Source organism: Vipera ursinii (genome assembly GCF_947247035.1).
Source record: "Vipera ursinii genome assembly, chromosome: 2".
Taxonomy (NCBI): Eukaryota; Metazoa; Chordata; class Lepidosauria; order Squamata; family Viperidae; genus Vipera; species Vipera ursinii.
The window spans coordinates 29303644-29330344 of NC_139513.1; the positions used below are offsets into that span (position 1 = coordinate 29303644).

A 26701-nucleotide genomic window follows, 5' to 3' on the forward strand; every position below is an offset into this window, starting at 1 on the left:
TGGTTGTATTTCTGCTCCTTCTATTTTAGGGCTCATTCAGTTTGATTACCCATACTGGATAAATAGGGAAGGGAAGAGAGAAGCAAATAGCTAGTAACTTATTTTGCTTTGTTTCTCATGAACAGAAATGTGGGACAGATTATTTAGTGGCACCTTTATTTGCTTTCTGATGAGTACATGAGGTAGATTTTTAGCTAGTAAGTTATTTTGTTTCTAATGAGTGAATGATATCAATTTCTGGCTGTCAAATAGGTGAAATGGGAAAGGGATCAACAGATGGACAGCAAGGAAGGACCTCGATTGGCAGCCATCATCTCAGTGTTCTTGACCACAAAAGGGTGTCAAGCTATTCTCCAAAGCGCCCGAAGGCACGACAAGAAGCAACGGATGGAAACTAATCAAGGAGAGAAGCAACCTAAAGGACTCAAATTTGGAGGAATGGCAAAAGGGTATCAATAAATTTGTATGGGCAGGGAAAAGGCCACGAGTTAAATTTAAGATTATGCAGGACACGCGTGAAAGAGGTGGTCTTAAAATGCCCAACTTTAAATTATACTATGAAGCTGCTGCTTTGTCAGCGATAAGTGATTGGATTAATTTAACACAAGGGAGATTATTAAATCTTGAAGGCCACGACTTGTTATTTGGCTGGCATGCATATTTATTGTATGATAAGAAGGAAGATAATGTGTTTAAGGTGCATATTTTTAGACATGCTTTGTTGAGAGTTTGGAAAAAGTATAGACATAAGTTAAATTACAAGATACCTTTATGGGCAATACCGAAACACGCAATAGAAAATATAAATGTTGGGTTCAAACATGATGTGACTACATACAAGGAAATCCTAAGTTTGGAGAGGAACGTCTGGTGTTTGAAGTCGTATAATTTTCTACGAGAAGAGAAGATAGTCCAAACCTGGTTTCAATATGGTCAATTACGGGCCAGGTGGAAAGAAGATCAGAAAATTGGCTTCTCAATGACTGATGAAAATCTGGTAAAGCAAATTAGAAATCAGGGTCCAGCACATATCAAACGGATATATCTTGCATTGATAGAAATTGACTCAGAAACAGAACTTGTTAAAGATTGTATGATAAAGTGGGCTCAGAATATTCAAGAAGTTATTACAATGGACACTTAGGAAAAGATCTGGGTGAGGAACGTAAAATTTACGCAAGCCCAAAATTTAAGAGAGAACTTTTATAAAATGTTTTATAGGTGGCATTTAGATCCTAAAAAGCTCGCAAGTATGTATCCGAATTATCAACCTAAATGTTGGAGGTGTGGCGAAGATGCAACGTACTTTCATATATGGTGGACCTGTAAAAAGGTTAAAGCTTTTTGGATTAAAATCTGGTGGAATATGCAGAAGATATTTAAGCAAAGGATAAAGTTTTGTCCGCAATTGTTTTTATTGGGCATAATCACGGATACTACTGTTGTGGACACTAAGTTGATGTTGAATTTGATTACGGCAGCAAGACTTTTAGTAGGTCAATATTGGAAGAAGGAGGAACTGCCGACTATAGAAGAATGGACTCTAAAAGTTTCTGACCTGGCGGAAATGGCAAAGATTTCGGCTTATTTGAAAGACCATTCGCAACAACGTTATATTATGGAGTGGAAAACGTGGATTGATTACATCCAGAACAAATATGGGACTAAAAAGTTTCATTTAGCATTTGTATAAGTTTTGATGTGATATTAGTATTGCTTGTAGTCATTTTACATGAGCTAGAGTGCGATAGACTTAATAGTTTATTGTTGTTAACATATGGTTGTTTATGATTGTTTTTACCTTTATACCATGTATTTAGCTCTGGGAAGTCGGGGAGGGGGGAGGGGGGAAGGGGAGGGGGGAGGGTTAGGGAGGGCTAGGAAGGGTTGGGTGGGGGGTGGGGGGGAGGGATTGTTAAAGATAAAATGTATTGAAAAACTTTTCAATAAAAAAAAGAGAGAAGCAACCTAGAACTAAGGAGAAACTTCCTGACAGTTAGAACAATTAACCAGTGGAACAACCTGCCACCAGAAACTGTAAATGCTCCAACACTGGAAGTTTTTAAGAGACTGGACAGCCATTTGTCTGAAATGGTATAGGGTTTCCTGCCTGAGCAGGGGGTTGGACTAGATGACCTCCAAGGTCCCTTCCAACTTTACTATTATGATTATGATTCCAATATGATGACCAGTAAAATAATTAAAGATATTGACAATGCAGTACTGATTGCAAACATGGTTAAAGGTAAAAGGAATCCCTGTGGATTTTATTCTACTAGTCGTTGCCGACTATAAGGGGCAGTGTTCTTCTCCATTTCAAAGCCATTGAGCCAGCACTGTCCAAAGACATTTTGCCAAGCATGACATCATGGAGCACTGTTACCTTCCCACTGAAGTGGTACTTATTTATCCACTCACATTTGCATGCTATCGAACTGCTAGGTTGGCAGGAGCTAGGGCAAAGATGGGAGCTGAGTCCATCACGTGGTCCTTGGGTCTCGAACCTGAACTGCTGCCTTTCTAGCCAACAAGCCCAGCATCTTAACCACTGAACCACTGCACTGTCAGACTGCAAATATGAATTACACTAAAACAGCACAGACTGTTTAATGATATTAACTGGCCATCTGATGCTGAATTGTCTGTCTGTCTGTCTGTCTGTCTGTCTGTCTGTCTGTCTGTCTGTCTGTCTGTCTATCTATCTATCTATCTATCTATCTATCTATCTATCCAGGGCTTTTGTTGTCACTGAATGCCCAGAACACAGTTCCGGCACCTTTTTTGGATGGAACCTTATAGGGCGGGTTGTATGACGTGTGTGAGTTCCGGCACCTTTTTTCCCTCCCAAAAAGCACTGTATCTATCTATCTATCTATCTATCTATCTATCTATCTATCTATCTATCTATCTATTCATATTTCTATACCACCTTTCTCATCTTAGTGATTCTGGGCAGTTTACAATGATGGGAGATTCCAAACAAATAAAGGAATCCACAAGGGTGTTTTCTATCTTGGTAAGATTTGACATCCCAGTTATGGGTTGATACTCACTAAGCTGAGGCTGTCTTTAAAATATTAATTAATTAATGGAGAATAAAGGTATTAGTGGCTACTAATAGTGGCCATATCACTTCCAGTACTAGAAGTAATTTGCTTCTGAATAATTTTTGGTAATCCATGTATTGAAAAATGCTGCTGCTCCCTTCACTTCTTATGCCTGTATGTGTCACTATTTTACTATGAAAAAAGCTTCAAGATTTATATAATATATTAGAAATAAATTGCTAACTCCTAAATTGAAACATACTGTGTTTAAAATAGGTGTCCTATTTCAGTCCACCTGCCATAAATAATCTATTGTTTATGCAAAAGTACTTAACCTGAAGACTCAGGGCTGCATATGTCCTCTGAAAGCTTTAGATGCAGCCCGCAGAGATTTTCAAAAGTTATTATATTTTTATTTTTCACCACATAGAGGTGTTTATGTAAATGTTTAATATTTGACTTATGAATAATCATTAACTATATTTAATATTAATCAAATAAAATAAATTAGCTTTTAGTTTAGCTTTTGCCAGGCCTAATTTTAAGAATTTACCCTTTCAAAGACCAGGTCAGTCCTACACACACACACACACACACACACACACACACACACACACACTCTTAGTATAATAAAAATTAGCCAAGTAATATAGATAATCCATTGGAGCATACAGATAGAGTCATTGGAAGTGGCAGGTGACAGAATATTGTTTGGTACAAAAAGCCAGGCAAGTCATCTTTTTAATAGACCTGTCTACCAGCTTGACTAATTTGATAAGTCACGTTTCCATTTTTTTAAGTAGACGGTTGGACTTTCTTTGCTCTTTCTTTAGTAATTTACAACATATTGCTGGGCTTAATATCTTGCCAAACCTGAGCTCTGGATCAGCTGAATCATCTGTGTTTCCTCATACCTTTTCCACTGATGCAGGCTGACACTCCTAGCTAAGCTTTTCAGCTTCAGTATCTGAATGATTCTGACTGATCCACAACAACTGTTCTTTTGACTTTTTTTGATACACATTATGCATGTTTTTTGGTACGCATTTTTGTCACTCTCATTTTTTTGCCACATTCTTTTACAAACACTTTTTTTCTCATTCGGTCAGGCTCCAGAAAAACCAAGAAAGATAAGTTGTGATTCTTCCAAGCAGGCTTCTTTACTGTTCCTCACCTGTAGACAGAATCTTGCCCAACTAAAGCATGCTATCACCCCATATGACAGATACACTGGGGACTATTAGGGAGGAGCCATCTTCACCCTTTTTTCTCTCACACAAGCTAAGGTTCCAGATGGAGCTTGGGACATTTCCTGCTTCCCTTGCCCACGACTCTGCTGAGGCCCTAGTAGAAGCCTGGGAGAGGGCGGCTGCTGGGGCCTTGGATCGAATTGTGCCTTTGCGGCCTCTGACCCAGCGCAGACCCCGGGTGGCCCCCTGGTTTACCGAGGAGCTCCGGGAGATGAAGCACCGGAAAAGATGCCTAGAGAGCTGTTGGAGGTCCAGCAGATCCGAATCTGATCGAACACAGCTAAGAACTTAAGTCTTACCTAGTGGCGATGGAAGCGGCAAAGCGTGTTTACTTTTCCGCTCTCATTGCATCCACAGATAACCACCCAGCCGCCCTGTTTAGAGTGACCCGCTCCCTGTTTAATCACGGATTGAGGGATGACCCCTTGCAGGGTAGGGCTGAGGAATTTGTACAGTATCTGCAGGACAAAATCGCTCAGATCCGGACTGGCTTGGACTCCGACTGGGCGGAATCCAGAGGAGTGGAGAGGGCAGGTCTTGATCATACAATTTGGGGTGAGTTTGACCCTGTCACTCTGGATGATGTGGACAGGATCATGTGTAGACTGAGCACAACAACTTGTTTACTGGACCCATGTCTCTCCTGGCTGGTTTCAGCCGCCTGGGAGGTGACAGGGGGTTGGCTCCAGGCAGTTGTTAATGCATCTTTGATGGAGGGTGTCTTCCCTCTGCCTTAAAAGAGGCGGTGGTGAGGCCCCTCCTCAAGAAGCCTGCTCTGGTCCCGGCCTCATTGAATAACTACCTTCCTGTCTCCAACCTTCGCTTTGTAGTGAAGGTTGTTGAGAGTGTGGTGGTGTGTCAGCTCCTGCAATTACTGGATGAAGCGGACTATCTGGACCCGTACCAGTCTGGTTTCAGACCCGGCTACAGCATGGAAACGGTGGATGATCTCTGGTGGATGATCTCTGGCGGGCCCGGGACTGGGGCTGTTCCTCTGTCCTGGTCCTACTTGACCTCTCAGCGGCTTTTGATACCATTGACCACGGTATCTTGCTGCGACAGCTCAAGGGGTTGGGAGTGGGAGGCACTGTTTTATGGTGGTTCTCCTCCTACCTCTCGGGCCGCTCGCAGTTTGTATTGGCAGGGGGACAGAGATCTACCCCGAGGCCCCTCACTTGTGGGGTGCCTCAGGGGTCAGTTCTCTCCCCCTCCTGTTTAACATCTATATGAAGCCGCTGGGTGAGATCATCCATGGCTTTGGGGTGAGGTATCACCAATATGCGGATGATACCCAGTTGTTCATCTCCACCCCGAGCCAACCCAGTGATGCCCTTGACGTGATGTCCTGGTGCCTGGAGGCGGTGCAGGTCTGGATGGGAAGGAACAGGCTCAGGCTTAACCCCTCCAAGACTAAGTGGCTGTGGACACTGGCATCTCATATTGTCCAAGTTCCATCTCTTTTGATGGGGGGAGGTATTGCCCCCCTCAGAAAGGGCTTGCAACTTGGGTGTCCTCCTGGATTCACGGCTTAATTTGGAAGATCATCTAACAGCTGTGACCAGGGGGGCCTTCGCACAGGTTCGCCTAGTGCACCAGTTGCGCCCCTTTTTGGACCGAGATGCCCTATGCACGGTTACCCACGCCCTTGTCACTTCTCGCCTGGATTACTTCAATGCTCTTTACATGAAGCTGCATTGGCTTCTGGTTACCCTCAGAGTGCGATTCAAGGTGTTGCTAATAACCTTTAAAGCCCTGCATGGCTTAGGCCTGGGGTACTTGTGAGACCACCTGCTGCCATTGTCAACTTCCCATCACCCGGTTTGCTCCCACAGAGTCGGCCTCCTCAGGGTTCTGTCAGCCAGGCAATGCCGGCTGGCGACCCCCAGTGGGAGAGCCTTCTCTGTGGGCGCACCGACCCTCTGCAATAAGTCGCCTCCGGAGCTGCGGATGGCCCCTGACCTTCGGTCCTTCTGCCGTGACCTGAAGATGTGGTTGTTCCAACAAGCAGGCCTGGACTGACTACGATTTTTAATTAGACTTTTATTGGGTTAAATTGTTTTGTAATTTTGTATTTATTGTTTAATTCTCTTTTAATTTTTTTACTCTATGTTTTTTTAATTTTTATTGTTGTGAGCTGCCCTGAGTCCTCAGGGAGAAGGGAGGCATATAAATTTAATAAAATGAAATGAAATGAAATCTGAAGGGAGATGTCTCTTGCTCCTCTGGAATGTGCTCCCTTCCTCCTGGGAATCTGGACTATATTCCTTCACACATTCCTTTTCACTTCAACATTCTGACAAATGTCTTTTTTCATACTTCATAAATCTTTCCACACTGTTTAAAGCAGAGGTCCCCAAGCTATGAGGCGTGGCCCAGTACCAAGCCATGGCCTCTTGGCCACCAGGCTGTATGAGTAGCTGGGCAGTGCACATGTGTGTGCACATGCTCATCCCCCCTCGTGCCACTATTGCCGTAACTGTTGTGCGAGCAGCGGCAGCACAGCTAGTATTGCACAGGGGCAGCGGCGCAATCCTCATGCTGGGGGCAGCAATATACACACAACAAACATTTCATAAAACAGTAATAACAGGAGGCAACAGTTGAAAACATTCAGCCACTTATGGCACTGCTCAAGTTAAAATGCCTGGAAATATTTTTTAAAGAAACACCTTAATATTTTGTTAGGCTGTATCTGCATTACAACTGTACTTCTTCTGGGTGATATTTTTTAAATAATCAGAAAATCTTATCTTTTATTTTTGCACAGCACATTTCCCAAAATTTTACTCCATTTCCTTCCTTCCTTCCTTCCTTCCTTCCTTCCTTCCTTCCTTCCTTCCTTCTTTCCTCCCCTTTTCCCCTCCCCGCCCCGCCCCGCCCCTCTCCTTTCCTTTCCTCTACTTGTATATATCTCACTGCAATCCAATAAATCCCACCACAATCCAAAACAACTCTTGGAAGTTTGTGAGATGCATATGGGAAAATGTTTCAGCAAAACATATTAAAACAGAGGTGGACCAATATGTGAATTAGGTTTTCTTTCAGCTATGGGGACCCAACAATTATTGAAGGAGGATCATCAGTTTGAATTTCATTTTAAGGTGAAATGCCAGCTACTGAAGCTATTTTATTAATAAAATATAAAAGTTCTTAGAATTTAAAATGTTCTGGCACACCTTTATGTAGTTACACAAGATCTTGAGTTGTAATTAAAGAGGAATTGATGCAGCAACTCCAAAACCACAACTGTAAGCCTAACCAAAAAGACCACAGAAGTTATTGGGACACATAAGAGGGCCTTTGAAGATTATTTCATGTTTTCAGAAGTTTGTGGTCTGCAGAAGTTCTCAACCAAACTGGCACGAAAAGGATAGCGAGTATAGACTATACAATAAAAGAAGAACAAATCTCTTCTAGATTACTGGGAGGGAATTGATATGGATGTTTGTGTGTGGTGGGATAATCAAGAGGGCTAGAGTATATTTTTGTATGCATAGTTTCTAAGTGTAATGTATGCTTCCTTCATGGCTAAATGAATTGCCAATCTGGACTATAAACTAATATTGAGAAATATCATATAAAGATAATATCAAACCAAGAATTCTTAAAAATTAAAAAGCAGAATTACTTATTTTCTAATTAAATTATCTAACTTGTTCCTAGAGGCAAGTGCAACACTAAGTCCTAAGAAGAAATCCAGGAAAAGATCAAGACTAATTAATTTAATAAGTCTGTTTTAATAAGCTCATGGAAAACGCTATTAAGTTATCAAGTATCTACAATAGGTCTTGTTAAAAAAACCAAATGACTTACGGTAAATAAAATTAAATATGTCTCTCTAGCCTTTTAAAGTTTTAGAGTATCACTACTGTATGTCTGTAGATAATGATGACTTGCTAGGCAGTGTTTACCTACATTTTCAAAAGATGTTCAAGTATTAAAGTCTTTTCCATACGTTTGGAAATCATAGAAATAAACAACAATAAATTTATGAAACAGTAAATTTTTCTGGGAATGTTATTCTCATTAAAAATTTTTGCATAATGTCTATTCTTTCTACATTGCCAGATGAAATGATGTTAGATCACCATCTGTAAACTTATCCTTTCATAAACCTCAAACCACAGGAATTTAGTTTCATTACACATCCTGTAACTGAGATAAATTGTAGGAATATCTGCTGCTGCTGTCTTTTATTAAAATGTTTCTAAAACAATATTTTTATTGTAGTTTTAAAAGGTTAACAATATTCATGGCAATATTTGCTGTTAGTTTCTTTAACCAAAATGTTTCAAACAATATACTTGTTCTGCGGTTTATAAAAGGCTAACATTTATTCTTAAAATTTGAAGTTAGTTGATATGTTACATTTTTAATGATGCTTATCTGGTGTGTATATACACTTATATTTGGTGCATGTGTACGTGTGCAGATAGATGATAGATGATATAGACAATGACTGAATAAAATTTCACTCATTTATGTAACTGTGGAGAGCTACATGCTATCAAGAAATTAAAAGACGCTTGCTCCTCGGGAGGAAAGCCATGGCAAATCTAGACAGCACACTAAAAAGCAGAGACATCACCCTGTCAACAAAAGTGCGTATAGTCAAGGCTATGGTCTTCCCAGTTGCAATGTATGGCAGTGAAAGCTGGACGATAAAAAAGGCTGAGTGCCAAAGAATTGAGGCCTTTGAATTCTGGTGCTGGAGAAGACTCCTGCGAGTCCCTTGGACTGCAAGACAATCAAACCGATCAGTCCTAGAGGAGATCAACCCTGACTGCTCTTTAGAAGGCCAGATCCTGAAGCTAAAACTCAAATACTTTGGCCACCTAATGAGAAGGAAGGACTCACTGGAGAAGAGCCTAATGCTGGGAAAGATTGAGGGCAAGAGAAGAAGGGGACGACAGAGAATGAGGTGGCTGGATGGAGTCACTGAAGCAGTAGGCGTGAGCTTAAATGGACTCCAGAAGATGGTAGAGGACAGGAAGGCCTGGAGGAACGTTGTCCATAGGGTCGCGATGGGTCGGACACAACTTCGCAGCTAACAACAACAACGTGCTACAACTCAAACCCCTGTAATTACTGTTAACAACCCACAGACAGATTTTCTCTAGGACATTTGTCCTGCTCTTTTTCCTTCCATCTACCCTAGGATTAGATTTCAGCAGAGAAATAGGTTTGTGCATGTTATGTCCAAGGTATGATAATTTGAGCCTTATCTTTTCTGCCAGAAGTGCCTGAAGGCTGGTTGCAGTACCTGTTGCCATTAGTTTGGGCTTTACATTTAATCTTAGCCTCATTTTTCATTGTGTACATTATTTTTCATTACTAGAATTTCCTAGCATCTTCTGAATAGGGAATGCCTTTCAATGTATTTTGGATGCTGATCTTTGTTGTACAGCTATCAGGGCAGTACTTCAATGTTATTTTGATCTTCTTTGAAGCAGTTATCTGTTCTCTGGTATCCTTTAGCATACCAAGTTGAGGTTAGAACTTCTTTCTGAATTCAGAGACCTTTTAGAAGACTTTCCTTGTTTTTTCATGTCTGCTTCTATCTTCAATGTCTGTACAGAAGTTGCTGTCATATGCTTCTTGTCTATTCTAAAAACTTTCAGAAATTCTTTGTTAAGTTGCTATGTGATATCTTTCTTCTCTTTGGCTTCTCTTTTCTTTTTGGTGATTTTCACTCTTCTGACACCCAGTATGCATTTCTCTATTTCTTGATCTTTGGCAGTGTCTTCTCACAGTCATCCTTAACTTCTTTAAGTTCATCCCATAGTTCTCCTGGTTCCCCTATCAATGAGGTGAGGACTTCAAAGTGATTCCAAAGGTACTCATGTTCATGTTGTACAGACTGGTTGTCTTTCTTCTCTCACCGTATCGTAACTTGGAACATGAATATGAGCAATTTGTGATCTGTTCCAGTCAGCCCTGGCTATATCTTCACTGTTATAACTGAGTTCTTCCACCTCCTTGTATCAATAATATAATCAACCTGATTTCTGTGTACTCTATCTGATTATCTCCAGGTATACAAGTGTCATTTTGGTTTTTTCAAGAGTATGTTAGTAATTAAGAAACCCTTCTAGGAACACTGCCATAATGAGGCAGTACAGCAGGACTTGAGGAAAGCAAACTCTGTACATGCATAATATATCATGGTTTTGTTATTATTCCCAAACTCTAGCAACAAAGCTAGCCCTGCCCTTCTGTTTTTGCAGTAACTACTGTTAAAACAAACAGATATGGTATCTCATTTAAGCAAGACCTGTATTCTTTATTTATGATGGCACTCTTGCATGGTAAAAAACCCCCTTAAGCTCAGCCTTATGAGAATTATGGATGCTTTTGCAGATTTTCTTGTTGGTTGATCAAATCTTCTACAGAACAGAGTGCAAAATAAAAACAAATATGTTTATTTGAAAAGAAATGCAAAAAATGCTATGAAAAAGCACCATAATTTTTTGCATAATAATAAAGCAAAGTGTACAGCACAAGCTTGGAAGATTTTTATAGTTTTATCAAATGAAAGGAGGAAGGTTGAACACGCACACCATGGTAGTATATACAACTCATATTCAGAACTGTGTTTATCACAGTGAAGGTACTAGCTAAGACAGAGAAATTAATTTCATCAGTACTACCAAACACTGTCCTCTTCAACAGATTTACATCCCAGAAAGAAACCATACGTAACCTCAACATCTGAGCAACTTAATGTCTTCAATTATTTTTCAACAGTCAGTAGATGTACAAATGCATATTAAAGAATATTTCTATGTAATCCCAAAGATGCTTTTTCACGAGACAACTGGACTTTTTCTTTGAAGCTGAAGAAGCTTTCTGAATGAGAAGCGAAACATCTTAAAAAAAAACACAAGAAAGTCCAGTTGCCTTGTGAAAAAAGGGTCTTTGGGAATAACTATGACCTGAATGACAGAATCTCCATAGACATTTCTATGTAATATGACTAAGCAGTTGAAGAGAGTCAGTGTGATATAGGAATTAAGGTGCTGAACTTGTATGAGGAAGTTCTAGTCCCTCTAAGCCATGGAAACAGACTGAGTGATTCTGTGCCAGTCATTCTCCCTCAGCATTTAGCTACCCCACCAGGGGGCTATTGTAGGGTAAATAGGCAATCTAGAGTGTGAGACTGAAGATAAAATAATCTTTATTGTCATTTTTTTAGATTAAAAAAAGCAGAATATAAATCTAACAAATTAATACGTATTAAGGAAAATTGTGGGGTCTCTCTTCTTAAATATGGAGACACACATTGAAATGATAACACATCTGAATTCTTCCCATGAAAAAGCTCTCCCCTACCATTAACCCCATCTACCAATATTCAGGTGTTACGTAAAATCAATGTTAGTCAGTTAGGCTTTTGAGATTTCCTAATTTTACCTCTTTCTTCATCTAAAGTTTTAATTATTCTCCAATTATATATCATTACATTTTGTTTCATTGATCGCATTATATGGTTCTTAATTTTTTATTGATTGCTAATATTTTTTATGTTATGGATGAAAGAGGTCAAGCCTTCCCCGGTTAACCAGACAGAAAATGCAACTAGATGAACTAATTCTACTTAATTGTAAGGCTACATTAATAGAATAGCAATAGCATTTACACTTATATACTGCTTCGCAGTATTTCACAGCCTCTCTAAGCGGTTTACAGAATCTTGTAAGTCTGAAGGCACAAACTCAGAGAAATATAGTTACCCTCAATAAGGCCCTTCCAGTAAAATGGATGAGCTTCCTTAAAGCACATTGATTTGTGCTTTAGATTGTAAGCTGCCCTGAGTCTTCGGAGAAGGGCGGGATATAAATGGGATTAAAAAAAAATACGCCTTCCAAACAGCAAAATAAATAAATACAGAAATGTTCAACCATCTTGTGGGGTATTACTCAACCTAGATTTGAGCAGTAGGACGCAATGGAATATGAAAGGCTTAATATTTGTAGCGCTGCAGAAATTGTGGACGTAGCTTTTATATATATATATATATATATATATATATATATATATATATATATATATATATATATATATATATATATATATATATGTTTAAGTATTTGTCAAGGCTTTTTGAATGGACCTTGCTAATTAACTCTTTCATTCCTGTTTTGGCCCGGCTCAGGGCTTATCCACAGGAACTAGTCAACTTATGACAGCTCATTATTTGTGCAAATTATTCAAATTGCTAATAAAGAATTTGGGAGGCTAAGATGATCATTTCGAACTCTTTATGTTCTCATCAGTTAGTCATACCCTTTATCTGAGATTCGAACCCGGGCTGATTATATATCAGGCAGTGTTTTAACCTCCTGAGCCACGGGTTCCTTCTCTCTTATATTAGCTGGAAGGCAAGGCAAATGTATGTTTAAGTATTTGTCAAGGCTTTTTGAATGGACATATATATATATGTGTGTGTGTGTGTGTGTGTGTGTGTGTGTGTGTGTGTGTGTGTGTGACCTGAATGCCAACTGTGTAAGAAAGAGGGAATGATAACTTAGATCACACATCAGAGAAATGGATATTGGGATTCATACATTAAAACATCATGTTTTATGTGATATTACATATAGCCCTTCATCAGAACAGAACAGTATAAGTGAGAACTGCATATGTGGATCTGACTGAGCTAAATTGTAGGCTGACAGAGAAATAATACAAAAATATATTTTGTTATACATGGTCATATTGTATCAATAGAAGAGAATATTTGTAGTTTAGAACTGAAATGAAGGTGCTGTCTCAGCTTAGCTGTTTTCTTGTAGACATTTTGTTACCAAACTAGGTAACATCACCAATGCTAGAAGGGGGTGGGGTTTGCTTTTATTTTTATATGCTAATGGTTTGCCTTGTCACTGTTGGTGGGGAATGGTCTTGGCAGTTTCTTGATTAGGCTATTGTTTACTCTTAGCTTGTATGTCTGCGCTGGTACTTCCTCGATTGGAGTATTGTTTACTTCTTGATTGTTGATCAAGTGGTTAATCTCTGTCTTTCTTATTGTTCTTTTGTATTTTATATTTGTACAGATTCTTATGGCTAATCACTAAGGTACTATTATTACTATAGGCTTCATCAAAAATTCTAAAATATAATCACAGCTGTCATCTGTCACTACATTGCAATGTAAATGACACATCAAGAGAAAAATGACAAATATCAATCTGTCTACGCAGGACATAATTGTTAATACTATAATTCATATAAAAGAAATGACACAAACTCTTGTACAATGATGCAGAAATCTCTTGAATACTACGTGGGTGGGGAAATTAATGTTAAATGCTATTTTCACAAATTCTGTTATTAGACTTATAATTCTGCATTACAACTGTACTTCTTCTGGGTGATATTTTTTAAATAATCAGAAAATCTTATCTTTTATTTTTGCACAGCACATTTCCCAAAATTTTACTCCATTTCCTTCCTTCCTTCCTTCCTTCCTTCCTTCCTTTTTCCTCCCCCCCTTTTCCCCTCCCCTCCCCGCCCCTCTACTTTCCTTTCCTCTACTTGTATGTATCTCACTGCAATCCAATAAATCCCACCACAATCCAAAACAACTCTTGGAAGTTTGTGAGATGCATATGGGAAAATGTTTCAGCAAAACATATTAAAACAGAGGTGGACCAATATGTGAATTAGGCTTTCTTTCAGCTATGGGGACCCAACAATTATTGAAGGAGGATCATCAGTTTGAATTTCATTTTAAGGTGAAATGCCAGCTACTGAAGCTAATTTATTAATAAAATATAAAAGCTCTTACAATTTAAAATGTTCTGGCACACCTGTCATCTGTCACTACATTGCAATGTAAATGACACATCAAGAGAAAAATGACAAATATCAATCTGTCTGCGCAGGACATAATTGTAATACTATAATTCATATAAAAGAAATGACACAAACTCTTGTACAATGATGCAGAAATCTCTTGAATACTACGTGGGTGGGGAAATTAATGTTAAATGCTATTTTCACAAATTCTGTTATCAGACTTATAATTTAATATTAAGATACCTTCTTCTGCAAATAGGGTTTAATGCAATATTTTCTAGCGTTTTGTGTTTCTTTGTAACTGACATGGAGATCATTGATTTTTATAGAATATTAAGTGATTTAATGCCTCCTAAAGGATGATGGTTAGGGAATGCTTATGCTATTTATTTATAGGAACACTATAAAACTCTTCAGATACAATAACATGCCTTTTAGCCAGGTACTTCATTAAGAAATCAATGCAGAATTTTATAAATTGTCTATAATGCTTCTAGGGCATCATTACCAATGAATTTCCTTATTGAATATGACAGATGAGATTAACATCTGGTTCAGAGTTCAACAGGCAAATCGCTAGCTACAAAGCTGTATGAGTTAATCCTCAGATAACAAAGTCACTTTGATTCTCAAAAAATGTATAGGTCCAATACAAGGCAGATTTGAATGAAATCTGAATTTGAATAGAAGAGAGCTGGAAGGGACCTTGGAGGTCTTCTAGCCCAGCCTTCTGCTCAAGCAGGAGAACCTATACCATCTCAGACAAGTGACTGTCTAACCTCTTCTTAAAAATCTCCAGTGATGGGGTGCCCACAATTTCTGGAGGCAAGCTGTTCCACTGGTTAATTGTCCTCACTGTCAGAAAGTTTCTCCTTAATTTCTAGGTTGCTTCTCTCTTTGGTCAGTTTCCAACCATTGTTTCATTTGAATGAAACACAGTGCAGAGTTGGAAGAGTTCAGAGTTTTCTGAAGTAAGAAAGTCAACATCATAGAATTAAAAATATATCTTCAATATAAAGAACACTTTATAAGAAGACTGGGTGACTTTGGGCCAGACATTCACTCTCAGCCCAACTCACCTTACAGGGTTGTTGTTGTGGGGAAAAGAGAAGGAGAAAGGAGTATTATCTATGAGCCCTGCCTTGAGTTACTTATAAATTTAATTTAATTTAATTTATTAATATTTCTATACCGCCCTTCTCCCGGAGGACTCAGGGCGGTGTACAGGGCAAGAATAAAACACAGAAATTTACAAAAATTAAAAGATAATTAAATACATGCCCGATTAAAATACAATTGATACATAATAAAAACCCCAATTAAAAATAATAAAAAACCCCACCAATCCCCCCTCAGGCTAGGCCAGCTTGCTCGAACAAGTATGTTTTCAGATCGCGGCGAAAGGAGCGCAGATCGGGCGCCGTCCGGAGCTCAACCGGTAACTGGTTCCATAGCTCCGGGGTGCCCACAGAGAAGGATCTCCCCCTGGGGGCCACCAGACGGCATTCTCTGACCGGTGGCACCCTGAGGAGGCCCTCTCTGTGGGAACGCACAGGGCGCAGGGAGCTTGATGCCGGCAGCAGATGTTCCCTGAGGTACTCCGGCAGGATAATAGTCTAATAAATTTAAAAAGCTATATAGCAATACTTATATACCACTTCATTGTGCTTTACAGCTCTCTCTAAGCCATTTACAGAGTCAGCCTATTGCCCCCCAACAATCTGGGTCCTCATTTTATCAACCTCGTAAGGATGGAAGGCTGAGTCACCCTTGAGCTGCTCAGGATTGAACTCTTGGTAATCAGCAGTTAGTTTGCAATACTGCATTCTAACCACTGCACCACCATGTAGTTTGTTCCATTTCATTATATGATCCAATATCTAAATTAGCGATTTATCACACACTGCAGAAACCTTCAGCAAGAAAACAATATTCAAATGTCATTACTATTTTGAATGGTTTAGTTTGCAAATAAAGGTAGTCCTCAGCTTACAAACATTCATTTAATGACCTTTCAAAATTACAATGGCATTGAAAAAGTGGCTTATGTCCAGTTTTCACACTTATGACCACTGTGGCATCCCCATAGTCAGGGGATCAAACTTTGGTTGCTTGGCAACCGACATGTATTTATGATGGTTGCAGAGTTCCAGGCTCCTGGGATTGTCATTTGCAATCTTCTTAGGGAGATTCTGATAAGAAAGGTCAATGGGGGAAGTCAGATTCTGTTAATGACCACATGATTCAGTAATTCATTCAACAGCCACAGCAAAAAAAGTCATAACATTGGCTGTGACTCACTTAACAACCATCTTGCTTAACATGCAATATTGGATTCAACATTCTGGAGGCACAAGCAATAGAACACAGCCAAACTAGAGTCTTGGACTTTAAAAGAGCTAATTTCAATAAACTTAGAGAGACCATGGGAAGAATTCCATGGATGAGAATCCTAAAGGGGAAAACAACTCAAGAAGCTTGGGAAATTTTGAAAAATGAGATAATAAAGGCCCAGTCTAGTACAATACCAACAAAGAAGAAAAATAACAGCTCTCAAAAGAAACCAGCATGGCTGCATAAAGAACTCTCTGATAAATTGAAAGATAAAAAGGACAAGTATAAGAAGTGGAAAGAGGGGCACATAACTAAGGCAGAATATCAGCAAATAGCCCGAGCCTGCAAAGATGAAGTGAGGGAAGCTAAGGCTCAAAATGAACTAAGGCTTGCTGTTCTGAACCAGCCCTCTTCTGGCCTTGTAAAGGCAAACCCCTATTTAAGAAGAAGAGACTGGAGAGCTTCCAAGGCTAAAAGGCATCTGCCAAGATTTAATTACGCAGTTAACAAAAACACAAGAGCTTGTCTTCTCAAGCGGAAAAGTTGCTTTCAGCAACCAGCCCCTCCCCAAACACTCCTTTTATAGAGAGCTCAGGGCGTGGTCTCCCTGTGCCTCCTCCCGAGGAGTCTCACAGCCTTTCTTTGTTTGTTCCTGCTCGACTGCCTCCTGCGTCGGGCGTCCTTGAACAGGGCCAGCTGTGGGTCATCTTCCTCCGCACTCTCGGGCTCACGCAGCTGAGAAGAGGTCCCCGGCTGAGGACTCTGCAAAGCCTCCAAATCATCATCAGCCGGTTCGTTTCCCTCCTCCCCCACATCTGAGTCATCCGATACATCGGAGCCGGCTGTCGGACCCACAGGCTGGCCCTGAGTCACAACACTATCCCGCACCGCAGGGCCCTTCCCCCGGGTCTGCCGATCCGGATGCGGTCGGGATGGGAACTGTTCGTGAAAAGCAGTCACCAACGCAGGGGCATGAACGGCGGTCGCGTCTTCCCATGTGAAGTCCTCCGGCCCGTACCCTTTCCACTCGATCAGGTACCGGAAGCGACCTTTCAGCCAGCGGGAATCCCTGATGCTGGCGACCTCGTACTCAGGGGTGCTGTCGCCATCACGAGGTCCTGATGGGGGAGGTTCCGCTTGGCGAAGTGGACAAGCCGGTTGTTCGGGGACCAACAAGGACCGATGGAAGACGGGGTGCACGCGCAGGGAACGTGGCAGAGTTAAACGATAGGCGACCGGGTTGATGACGGCCTCGACTGGGAACGGTCCAAGGTAACGGTGGTCCAACTTCCTCGCCGGCCGAGTGGATGGTAGGTTCCTGGTGGACAGCCAGACCCGATCCCCCACCGATAATGGAGGCGTATCCCTTCTCGACCGATCGGCGAACCTCTTGTAGTCGGCCTTGGCCTTCTCCAGCTGCCGTCGCACCAACCGATGGATCGCCTGTAACTCCGCCATGAATTCGTTCGCTGCCGGCTCCGGTGAGTCCACGGGAGAAAGGGGGAAAAACCGGGGGTGATAACCCACGTTGGCCAAGAACGGTGTCATCTGCGTGGAGGTGTGCTGCGAGTTGTTAAAGGCAAACTCGGCTATGGCCAAATAGTCCACCCAATTGTCCTGCTGCAGGTTAACGTAGCAGCGCAGATACTGCTCTAAGATGCCGATGACCTTCTCGGTACCCCCGTCGGTCTGAGGATGATGCGCGGACGAGAGGCAAACCTTAATGTCCAACGCCCGCATCAACTCCTGCCAGAAGCGGGCTGTAAACTGGGCCCCCCTATCGGAGACGACTCTATCGGGAAGGCCGTGCAGCCGGAACACCTGTTGGATGAACATGCGACTAGTGGCGCGAGCTGACGGTAAGCCGCGACAGGGGATGAAGTGCGCCATCTTGGTCAACATGTCCACCACCACAAACACTGTCGTGAAGCCGGAGGATGGGGGTAGATCCGTCAGAAAGTCCATGGACACAGCCCCCCAGGGTCTCTTGGGCGTTGGCAAAGGCTGCAGTAAACCAGGCGGGGCCCCTGTCGCTGACTTGGCCTGCCTGCATGGGACGCAGGAGGTGACATAAGACTGGACATCGTGTCGGACTCGGGGCCACCAGAATGTATGGGAGACCAGGTTCAGAGTCTTGAACAGGCCAAAATGCCCCGCAGCCGGGTTATCATGACATTGGCTGAGGACGAGTCCCCTGAGTGGCCCTCCTGGAACATAGAGCCGGTCACGATAATACAGGAGTCCATCCGTGACCGACCAAGGCGAATCTGGCCCCACCTCTTCCTTCCGCTGAGCCACCCACGCCTCCTGCTGCTGCGCCTCCCGGATCCGAGCCCGTATATCCACCGGCTCCCGCACCGCAGCAAAAGACTCGACGGGGATCACTGTCCTGGGCGGAAGCTTGTCTTCCACTCGGGTGTACTCGGGCTTCCTGGACAGAGCATCCGCTCTCTGGTTGTGCCCGCTTGGTATGTACCGCACCCGGAAGTCAAACCTCGCAAAGAAGAGGGACCACCGGATCTGGCGTTGGTTCAAATTCCGAGCGGTCTGCAGGCTTTCCAGATTCTTGTGGTCCGTCCGGACCTCGATTTGATGCCGCGCCCCCTCCAGATGATGCCTCCAAGCCTCGAACGCCGCCTTGATGGCCAGCAGCTCCTTCTCCCAGATGGTATAGTTGCGCTCCGAGGGATTCAATTTCCGAGAGTGATACGCGCAAGGGAAAAGGGTACCGTTGGGCGTCGCTGCCTGGAGTAACACGGCCCCAATGGTAATGTCGGAGGCGTCCGCCTCCACGACAAACGGCCGTTGCGGGTCAGGATGCTTCAAGATGGGCTCCTTCATGAAGGCGTCCTTCAAAGCTTGGAACGCCTGTTGTTCGGGGGCGTTCCACTGGAACCGAGTCTTCTTCTGCAGGAGCCGGGTGAGGGGGGCTGTCAAGGCAGCAAAGCCAGGGATGAATGTCCGATAGTAGTTGGCAAATCCAAGAAGTCGCTGAACATCCTTCACGTGACGCGGGGGTTGCCAACTCTGCAACTACTCAACCTTACTCGGTTCCATGGCGATGCCCTCAGGAGAAATGCGGTGGCCCAAGAAATCAATGGTCACCTGGTAGAACTGGCACTTCTCCAACTTGGCAAACAGCCGATGTTTCCGGAGGCGCTGCAGGACCTGACGGAGATGCTGATGATGCGCTTCACGCGACGGGGAGTAAATCAGGATGTCGTCCAGGTAAATCACAACAAACTGGTCCAACAGATCCCGAAAGATATCGTTCATAAAATGCTGAAACACAGCGGGGGCGTTGGTCAGGCCAAACGGCATCACCGTGTACTCGAAATGTCCATAGCGAGTACCGAACGCCATCTTCCACTCATCACCCGGCCGAACCCTGACGAGGTTGTAAGCTCCACGCAGGTCCAGTTTCGTGAAGATCTTAGCCTCCCGGAGTCGGTCCAAGAGCTCGGGGATGAGGGGCAGCGGGTAGCGGTTACGCACCGTGATAGCGTTGAGTTTCCGGTAGTCACAGCAAAGCCGTAACTCGCCCGACTTCTTTTTGACGAAAAGCACGGGCGCAGACACTGGCGAGGACGAGGGCCGGATGAAACCACGAGCCAAGTTCTTTGTCAGGAAGTCCCGCAATGCAGCCAACTCGGGCTCCGACATGGAGTACAAACGCCCCACTGGGAGAGGCGCATCAGGGACTAGGTCAATGGAGCAGTCGTAGGGCCTGTGCGGGGGTAATTGGTCCGCCTCTGACTCGCTGAACACGTCAGCAAAGTCGGACAGTTCGGGAGGCAAGGAAACCCCTGAGGAACCCTCCACCTGGCCGGCACAGATATGGCGGGTGTGGTCCACGCACTGCAAACTTGGGAAGGTGACCAAGTTCTGAGACCAATAGATCTGTGGATCATGCGCCCGGAGCCACGCCAGTCCCAAGACCACGGGGAAGTGCAGATCCGAAGTGACGTAAAACTGAATGGCCTCCACATGGGTACTGATGGCCATACACACGGGTTGCGTGGCGGCTGTGATAGGCCCGGACAGGAGCACTCGACCATCGATGGTCTCCACAAGCATGGGCGGATCCACTGGACACTGGGGAACAGCCCATTTGGCCACAAAGGCCGAATCCATAAAGTTAGTGGTAGCCCCAGAGTCAATTAAGGCATGGACCGGAATCCCCTCTGGCTTGCCAGGAAGGATCAGACGTGCCTCCAAAATCAAATGCCGTGAAGGTTCACAGGCACCGTCGGAACGGCATCGCTCGGCGTGGTCGTTGTGGGTCGCCCGATCTTTCACACCGTCTAGATCGGGCTCGGGCCGTTTCCCGACAGCAAAGCAGGGGACTTTCTCAGGGCCGGCTTGGTCACTGATGCCCGCTGACGCTTCTTTGGACAAGAAGCAGCCAAATGTCCATGGTCCCCACAGTAAAAACACAACCCCTCCGATCGTCGTCTGTCCATTTCCGTCACCGATAGACGGGACCTGGCGGCACCCAGCTCCATTGGCTCCTCCCTCTGGACTGGGGGCTCACGCACAACAGGGGCGGCAGGGGTCTGTGGGGTGGCACGGCGACACTTTCGCTGCTGCAACCGGGCATCGATCCGCAGACAAAGATGGATCAGCCCATTCAGATCTGAGGGAATGTCCACGCGGGCCAGCTCATCCAACATCTCCTCTGACAAGCCATCCTGAAAGGCATCCACGAGCGCAGCCTCATTCCAGGCGGAATCCTGGCTAAGCAGCCGGAAATCGCTGATATAGGCCTGTAGAGGGCGCTGACCCTGCCTCAAAACTTTCAGGCGTCGGGTGGCAGTCTGCGCCTTAATCGGGTCCTCGTACATGAGGCGCATATGGTCACAAAACCCCCCAAAGTTATCCAACAAAGGGCTAGGCTGTGCCAACAGAGGCGTGCCCCAACGAGCTGCATCTCCCGACAGAAGGCTCAACACGAATCCCACCTTATCTCGGTCAGTGGGGAAATCAACTGCTCTCACGCTGATAAAAAGCTGGCATTGTCCCAGGAAGGCAGGAAACAGTTCTGGATTACCAGCAAATTTATCCGGCATAGCTATCTGACATTTCCTCCTGGGTGGGGGTGCAGCATGTACCTGAGCTTGCAGTTGAGCCACCTGAGCTGCCAGCAAAGTAAGTTGCTGAGTGAGCTGGGCATTCTCGGCAAGAAGCTGCTCCATCGTAGTAATAAGGGGTGGGGGCTGAAAGCAAACTGTTCTGAACCAGCCCTCTTCTGGCCTTGTAAAGGCAAACCCCTATTTAAGAAGAAGAGACTGGAGAGCTTCCAAGGCTAAAAGGCATCTGCCAAGATTTAATTACGCAGTTAACAAAAACACAAGAGCTTGTCTTCTCAAGCGGAAAAGTTGCTTTCAGCAACCAGCCCCTCCCCAAACACTCCTTTTATAGAGAGCTCAGGGCGTGGTCTCCCTGTGCCTCCTCCCGAGGAGTCTCACAGCCTTTCTTTGTTTGTTCCTGCTCGACTGCCTCCTGCGTCGGGCGTCCTTGAACAGGGCCAGCTGTGGGTCATCTTCCTCCGCACTCTCGGGCTCACGCAGCTGAGAAGAGGTCCCCGGCTGAGGACTCTGCAAAGCCTCCAAATCATCATCAGCCGGTTCGTTTCCCTCCTCCCCCACATCTGAGTCATCCGATACATCGGAGCCGGCTGTCGGACCCACAGGCTGGCCCTGAGTCACAACACTTGCGACCAAAGTCAAAAATAACAAAAAAGCTTCTTTCAACATATAAAAAAACAAGAAAAAAGTGAAGGAAATGATTGGTCCATTAGTGGGGGAAAATGGCAAGAAGGTGACAAGCAACAGGGAGAAAGCAGAATTATTTAACTTGTTTTTTGCATCTGTCTTTACACAAAGGGAAAAAACAGACCAACCTATCAAAACCAGTGCCATAAAAAACAGAATAGAAACGCAAGTTAAGATAGGCAAAAAAATGGTAAGTGAGCACTTGTCTGGCCTAGACGAGTTCAAATCACCAGGACCAGATGGATTACACCCCAAAGTTCTCAAGGAACTGGCAGACGTGATCTCAGAACCACTGAGCTATATTTTTCAAAGATCCTGGAGCACTGGTGAACTACTAGAGGACTGGAAGAGAGCTGATGTAGTTCCCATCTTCAAAAAAGGGAAAAAAATAGATCCAGGAAACTACAGACCTATCAGCCTGACCTCAATACCTGGGAAGATTCTGGAAAAGATAATCAAACAACAAATCAGCGAACACCTTGATGCAAACAAAGTCATCATTAAAAGTCAACATGGGTTTGTCAAAAATAGATCATGCCAGACAAATCCTATTACATTCTTTGACCAAGTGACAAAATTAGTGGACCAGAGGAATGCTGTAGATATAATTTACTTGGACTTCAGTAAGGCATTTGATAAAGTAGATCACAACCTACTACTTGATAAGATAGAAAAATGTGGGTTAGATAGCATCACCACCAGATGGATTCGTAGCTGGCTGACAGGCCGTACTCAGCGTGTAGTCCTCAATGGAACTGCATCTACATGGAAGGAAGTGTGTAGTGGGGTGCCCCAGGGCTCTGTTCTGGGCCCAGTGCTCTTCAATATCTTCATTAACGATTTGGATGAGGGGATAGATGGGGAACTCATCAAATTTGCAGATGACACCAAGCTGGCAGGAATAGCCAATACTCCAGAAGATAGGCTTAAGATACAGAAGGATCTGGACAGACTCGAACACTGGGCACTATCTAACAAAATGAAATTCAATGGTGAAAAAAGTAAGGTTCTACATTTAGGCAGGAAAAATCAAATGCACAGATATAGTATAGGTGGTACCTTGCTCAATAGTAGTAACTGTGAGAGGGATCTCGGAGTCCTAGTGGACAATCACTTAAATATGAGCCAGCAGTGTGCTACAGCTGCCAAAAAAGCCAACACAGTGCTAGGCTGCATTAACAGAGGGATAGAATCAAGATCAAGTGAAGTACTAATACAACTTTACAATGCTTTGGTAAGGCCACACCTGGAATACTGCATCCAGTTTTGGTCACAATGTAAAAAAGATGTCGAGACTCTAGAAAGGGTACAGAGAAGAGCAACAAAGATGATTAGGGGGCTGGAGGCTAAAACATATAGGGAACAGTTGCTGGAATTGGGTATGTGTAGTTTAATGAAGAGAAGAGTGAGGGGTGACATGATAGCAGTGTTCCAATATCTCAGGGGCTGCCACAAAGAAGAGGGAGTCAAGCTATTCTCCAAAGGACCTGAAAGCAGGACAAGAAGCAACGGATGGAAACTAGTCAGGGAGCGAAGCAACCTAGAACTAAGGAGAAACTTCCTGACAGTTAGAACAATTAACCAGTGGAACAACCTGCCTCCAGAGGTGGTGAATGCTCCAACACTGGAGGTTTTTAAGAAGAGACTGGACAGCCATTTGCCTGAAATGGTATAGGGTTTCCTGCCTGAGCAGGGGGTTGGACTAGATGACCTCCAAGGTCCCTTCCAACTTCAACTACTACTACTTCTTCTTCTTCTTCTTCTTCTTCTTCTTCTTCTTCTTCTTCTTCTTCTTCTTCTTCTTCTTCTTCTTCTTATTATTATTATTATTATTATTATTATTATTATTATTATTATTATTATTAACAATACAAATTCTGGCCTCCACTGTGGCTTTAAGTTGAGGACTGCTTATTAAGAGTTTCTAATATATAAGTCCTAGGACATGAAACTAGGAGGACTTCTGGTGCACTTCAACCAGAAAATAGAAAAATAGCAGACAGGAGTCCTTGGAGATGCTCATGAAGTCAAGCTCACAACTGAAGACAGACAGGCAGTACGTTCCCAACATCCCTCTGTAGAAGGTGTTAAAGACAGGGAGAGGAAGATGTGCTTTTGTCATGCAACACACAAAATGCAGGGCCTGCTGTGCCCGCTTTATCAGTGTCTCACTGTTGAGTGACCAAGCCAGCCTACTTGTTAACTGCACACCCAGAAATTTGATGCTGGAAATCATTTCCACAAGTGAATCATTCTCTTTTTATAATGGAGATTTAAATAATTTAATGGTGAGGTATAGGGTAATGGGTATAGAGTATAGGGCCGTGGTGGCGAATCTATGGCACACGTGCCACAGGTGGCATGCAGAGCCCTCTAGGCCTTCAGCTGGGTTTTATAAAACCTTCTAGTTTTAGGCCTCCACCGCCATGTGCAAAAAAAAAAGGTTCAGTCAATAAATCAATTTCAACTTCTCGCAGGAAAAAAAAGATCTTGCAAAGTTGGAATTGATTAACTTTTTAATCCCACCCAGTCTGCCATTACCACCGCAGCCACGCCCACCCAATTGGCCATGCCCACCCAATGGGCCACACCCACCCGGCACCCGATGATACATAAGTGGGTTTTGGGTTGCAGTTTGGGTACTCGGTCTCTAAAAGGTTCGCCATCACTGGTATATGGTAATAGTTAAGATGCTGGATCAGAGCAAGGTTCTAGTCCTCTGTTAGGCAAGGAAAACAGCTGGATACCTTGGGCAATGCATCACTTTTCTATGTGAACTGTAGCAAGTACAGGACAAAATACAGGACCTCTAACCAAGCAGGACAAATGCTAGGAACAACGTGTGAATTCTTTCCAGTTGTTTCCTCTACAGCAATGATATGCTGGGACAAGATCACAATCTATATGCTATATAGAAATAAATGAGAGTTAAGAACAAAAAACACTTGTGCATAGGTACAAAAGATTAAAAGCACCCAAATGCAATCTTTAAAATTTTATCAATAATGCATTAGACTTTTTCTTTTATAAACACCACTTTACAACTGCATTATTTCAGTGTTACAAAATCCTTTCAACATCAGTATACTTGGTGGCAGAAATATGTGGTTGTTTTATGTTTAGTATTCTAAGCAGACATAAGGGAAGAAAAGAGGGAGAAATATAACCCATTAAATGTTACTGTAGACTTTCCGAGTTTCTATAGAAGCAGTTGAAAATATTTGTTTAAAATGCATCTCACTGCCTTTTCTTGAAAAAGCTCAAGGCTAATAAAATGAATAAAACGTCAAACTCATAATCTAAAAACAAGGTTTATATAGCAATAACAAACCAGAACACTGAAACATGATTTTACTTGTGTCTTTCACCTCCAAATTGTAGAGAGTAAGGAAGATGACCATAAGTTACCTTTAAGTAAGATGGGTGACCTTTAAAACTTATAAATAGATAGATAGACAGACAGACAGACAAGACTGAAACATTTCCTGAACTATTAAAAGGAGGAGGAGGTACAGCACAACCAAACTTATAAGATTCTGTTATGACAGCCTTGTTGTTGTTGCTGTTAGCTGCGAAGTCGTGTCCGACCCATCGCGACCCTATGGACAACGTTCCTCCAGGCTTTCCTGTCCTCTGCCATCTTCTGGAGTCCATTTAAGCTCACGCCTACTGCTTCAGTGACTCCATCCAGCCACCTCATTCTCTGTCGTCCCCTTCTTCTCTTGCCCTCCATCTTTCCCAGCATTAGGCTCTTCTCCAGTGAGTCCTTCCTTCTCATTAGGTGGCCAAAGTATTTGAGTTTTAGCTTCAGGATCTGGCCTTCTAAAGAGCAGTCAGGATTCACTGCCATACATTGCAACTGGGAAGACCATAGCCTTGACTATACTATGATAGCCTATTGCAATAAAAATAGTTTTAGTCCTTTGTGGAGTTGATTTTCTGCTCTGGTCTACCTAGTGGGGATGACATAAATCATCTACAGGTAACCCTCAACTTATGAACATAACTGAGCCCAAAATTTTTGTTGTTAAGCGAGACAGTTGTTAAGTGAGCTTTGCCCATCTTATGACCTTTCTTGTCACAGTTGTGTTAAGTGAATCACTGCAGTTGTTAACTTAGTAACATGGTTGTTAAGTGAATCTGGCTTTCCTATTGACTTTGCTTATCAGAAGGTTGCAGAAGGTGATCACACAGCCCTGGGACTCTGTAACTGTCATAAATATGTGCCAATTGACGAACGTTTCCAAACGTCCAGGTTTGGATCATGTGAACCATGGTGATGCTGCAATGGATTTCAAATGTGAAAAATATTCATGTCACTTTTTCCAGTGCCGCTCTAACCCCTAACGGTCACTAAATGAATGGTTGTAAGTCAAGGACTACTGTGGTGGTGCAGTGGTTAGAATGCAGTATTTCAGGCTAATCCTGTTGACTGCCGGTAGTTCAATCCTGACTGGCTTAAGGTTGACTCAGCCTTCCATCCTTTTGAGGTTGG

At 43.2% G+C, this 26701-nt stretch overlaps 1 protein-coding gene across 1 annotated transcript in view; it reads right to left on the bottom strand.

Moving 5' to 3' along the window:
* Nucleotides 1-26701, bottom strand: part of CFAP20DC (CFAP20 domain containing) — a gene marked incomplete at its 5' end in the record, with an annotated part of 206151 nt that overhangs the window by 155645 nt on the left and 23805 nt on the right. The gene's annotated exons all lie outside the window — the stretch shown is intronic.